Below are 4,452 nucleotides of genomic sequence, written 5' to 3'. Positions count from 1 at the left end.
GACAATCATTTACACTGATTATTCTGCTTTAAGGTATTTATTTTCAAAGCATGATTCTAAGCCTAGATTGATTCGTTGGGTTCTTTTATTGCAGGAATTTGACTTGGAAATTAAGTACAAACGAGGAGCTGAAAATCTTGCAGCAGACCATCTTTCTCGATTTGAGAACCCGCACTTAGAGGAGCTTAATGAGCAAGAGATCGATGACTTCTTTCCGGATGAGCACTTATGCTCAATGCAGGTAACTAATGCTATTCCTTGGTTTTCTGATTATGCTAATTATTTGGCTGCAAGGGTACTCCTAAAGGGTATGACGAGCTAGCAAAAGAAGAAATTCTTTACTGACTTGAAGTACTACATTTGGGACGACCCCTTCTTGTTTAGGATTTGTGCAGATCAAATTATCAGGAGGTGTGTATATGGGGAGGAGGTCATTCAGATTCTCAAGCATTGTCATGAGGGACCGGTTGGTGGACACCAAGCCGCAAACCATACGGCCAGGAAGGTTTTGGATACTGGTTTTTATTGGCCGACTATCTTCCAGGATGCACGAGCATATGTCTAGGCTTGTGATGTATGCCAACGGTCAAGTAACATTTCTGCCCGAGATGAAATGCCCCAACATAGTATACAAGTGTTGGAAATTTTTAATGTTTGGGGCATTGATTTTATGGGTCCTTTTCCTTCTTCGTATGGATGCAAGTATATAATTGGTGGCTGTTGAATATTTTTCTAAATGGCCTAAGGCACAAGCCTTGCCTACTAATGATGCTAGGGTAGTTGTGAGGTTCCTTAAGAAACTATTCTCTAGGTTTGGAACACCTCGAGCGTTAATTAGTGATAAGGGAACCCATTTCTGTAATTTTCAACTTGAGAAAGTGCTTAAAAGATATGGAGTATCTCAACGATTCTCCATGGCTTATCACCCACAAACAAGTGGGCAAGTAGAGGTTACTAATAGGGGGCTTAAGCACATTTTAGAGAAGACTGTAGGAGCCAGTAGGAAAGATTGGGCTACAAAGCTAGATGATGCTTTATGGAAATTTAGAACTGCCTATAGGACTTCTACAGGGTTCACTCCTTTTAGGCTTGTGTATGGGAAAGGTTGCCATTTACCTGTTGAGCTAAAACATAAAGTGTTATGGGCACTTAAATTTTGTAACTTTGATTTAGATAGCGCAGGTAGACAGAGGCAGTGGTAACTAAATGAACTAGAGGAGTGGCGTCAACAAGCTTATGAAAATTCAACAATCTATAAGGCGAAGACCAAACATTGGCATGACTAGCGATTTAAAGGTTTGAAGGAGTTTAACATAGGAGATAGTGTGTTGTTATTTAACTCTCGTCTCCGTTTATTTCTAGGAAAGGTGAAAAGTCGCTGGTCGGGGTCATTTACAGTGACGCAAGTCTTCCCTTATGGTGCGGTTGAATTACATCATCCGGAAAAGAGAAATTTCAAGGTTAATAGGCAGAGGTTGAAGCATTATCTTGGAAGGTCACTAGATGTGGAGGAGCGTGTGAAATTTGGTGCTCCAATTCTGATTCGAAAAGGATTGAATTCCAACTTATGACTTTAAAGAAGCTTGTTTCTTTTAATTTCATTTTAATTCTTTAGTTTTTCCATTTTTGGTATTGATTTTGGTTTGAATTGTATGAACTTAGTTTGATTAGGTTTTATAGTTTGTTTTTGTTAAGTTTTATGTATGTTGAGTGTATGAGTTAAGGACTTATTGGTTGTGCAGGTGAGAAAGATTGAGAAAGTGCTGAAAATCTCAAGTTTTCAGTTTCTGGAGCTTAACACGGGCGTATCCAAGACCGTGTTGGTAACACGGCCAGTTATGCTGACCGTGTTAATCAAAACGGACCGTGTTCTATTTGCAGAAAAATAAATTTTAAGGTGACACATCCACAAAAGGTAACACGGCCAGTTATGCTGGACTGTATTGGCAACACGGCCCTGTGTTGTTTCAACACGGACGTGTTAAATTTGTGGAAAATTGAAATAAAGATGGACACGTGCACATTAGGTAACACGGGCATTTATGCCAAACCGTGTTGGAAACACAAGGCCGTGTTGCCTCAACACGGGCGTTTTCATCAAACTGGTAAGTTATCACATTTAAGTTCATTCAACACGGCCCGATATCCAGACCGTGTTCAAGAACACGGCCCCGTGTTGATCAATACAGGGGTGTTCCGGTCATTGTCTATATAAACGAATTCATTTTTGAAGAACACGGGCGTGTTCTGGTGATTGTCTATATAAATGAATTGATTTGTAAAGGACCAAATTTTGGCCAATTCTCTCAACTTTCTCTCTTCTCTTTTATACTCATTTTGAACGTTTTGGATAGTGCACATTTCAAGTAAGTACCCTCCATCTTCATCTTCCATTCTTTGTTTTTTATTTTGGTTTTAGTTCGAATTTGTGTTTTTGTGTGTTTGAATGTTTTTGTGTTTGTGTGATTTTGGTTTTGAATTTTGTTTTTGTTATTTAGATATTTCGATTCAAAAAAAAAGTTAAGGATTAGAAACTTGAAAGAAAAAAAAACAAGGATTGGGTTGCACCATAGATATGAAAGAGTATACAATAATGATGTATTTGGTGAATCAAATACAATGGTCTAATAAAAATTCTGATTAGTTGATATATTGGTTGACAACTTTGTGAAAGATTCCTGTGAAAGGTTTCATTAACTCCTAAATTCATGTCGAGTAGACCTTATTGTTGTGATGTGGATTGAACTTTCTTTGCAGGGCATTGAACGGTTTAACTTTATCGAGTTAAATCGTTCGGTTTGTCCATTTTATGCCGTTATGGTGACAAAATTTCGTTGATCCTTAGCACTAAAAATTTCTTTTTCAGGTACCATGTCCACTAGATGAGGATCAGGAGTTTATAAGAGGAGGCAGACCGATGGTTCCTCTTCCTCTCAATCCTCAGCCGCTGCACTGACTAGTTCAGGCCCAATTAGACCACTGCAGAGCCATATATTCCTACTTTTCCAAGGGCAGCCCACCTTTGAGTAGAGATACCAGTCAATGAGGCACAAAGATTTGGGAAAGGGGCGTAGCATAGACTGGCTAGCACTAGAGACAGTCCGACTTGCAGCTGCAGTCCGCCGATACCTTGAGACGCCCCCGTTTCAGCGTTTTTTTGAGATAGTTGAGCCGACATATAGGGAGTTGACGGTAGAGTTTGCTAGAACTTTCTTTCTGTAGAGCCAGTTGCGGGACTTTCAGCAATCGGATGATATTAGCTTCAAACTGGCAGAGCTAACTTTCACGATGAGTGTACATCAGTTTAGGGTACACTTGGGTTTGTGGACTGACGAGGATGTAGCTGGGGAGGTATATAATCGTTGCATACACACGCTTGGTGTGTCATATCCGCAAATGTGGGTTGAGATTTCTGATGAAGCTGAGGGGTATATTGCCAGCCAGTCCAAGGCGTTTAACTTGCCTGACGGACTGCAGTACTTGCATGCATTGCTGACTAGGACCATCACTGGAAGGGGAGACAGCTGTGGTGTAGTGACCTAGCTGGACCTGTTTATACTTTACAGCATGCACCAGCGCTAGTGAGTCGACATGGGATACTTGTTGGCCAGACAGATCAGTGCCTTCTGCAACAACTCAAAGAAGGTATTTTTCTATTTTGGGACTTACATTACTCGGCTGGCTAGGAGCTTAAGTGTTTTGGAGGAGGCAATACCATATATGACAGAGCTGGGGGTGATGGAGACTTTGGGACTTCCCTAGTTGGTTAGTATGGGGATGGTGACTCGTAGGCAGGGTCCGCTAGGACCAGAGTATAGACTGAGGAGTGCTCTCTTGGCAGCATGCAGAGAGGAGCGACCTGCCCCACGAGTCCCTGGTATACAGGATGTTCCACCTCCTTCTGATATTCTAGAGTCTTCCTTCAGACCATCTACTTCAGCTCCTTTTAGGTCTTCTTCAGCTGTTCTAGGAGTCTCCCCTATTGAGTTTATAGAGCTGCAGCTTAGAGTACAGAGGTTAGCAGAGGAGCAGCAGCAGCACTTCATTCGACAAGAGGCTTTTCAGCAGGACCTTTTACAGCATCAGGCTGAGTTTCAGAGCCAGATGATGGCTTAGTTTGAGAGGTAGAGGGTTATGCTTCAGGCCCTGATTGAGCAGGGAGGTAGGTTAGAGGCCTCTATGGCCCCTGATATTTTTAATGATATTTTTGCTACAGATTATGCCCCTGCCAGTCCACGGAGCCGGGTTCCAATACAGAGCCATTTTGACATCCCTCTAGCGGATGATCCGGGTGACCCTTCTTTTCCGACTGAGCATCCTCCAGAGCAGCCTGACGAGCCTCCTACCGACGCTGTTCATGCTGACCCACCAGCTCCTGCAGTTGACACTACTTCCGACTCTCAACGAGCAGCCACTCCACCACAGACTAGCCAGCGCCATGATATCCCTGAT

The sequence above is a fragment of the Ricinus communis genome, chromosome 1 (genome assembly GCF_019578655.1).
Source record: "Ricinus communis isolate WT05 ecotype wild-type chromosome 1, ASM1957865v1, whole genome shotgun sequence".
NCBI classification, from domain to species: Eukaryota; Viridiplantae; Streptophyta; class Magnoliopsida; order Malpighiales; family Euphorbiaceae; genus Ricinus; species Ricinus communis.
Note: the sequence above shows the minus strand (reverse complement) of the source record.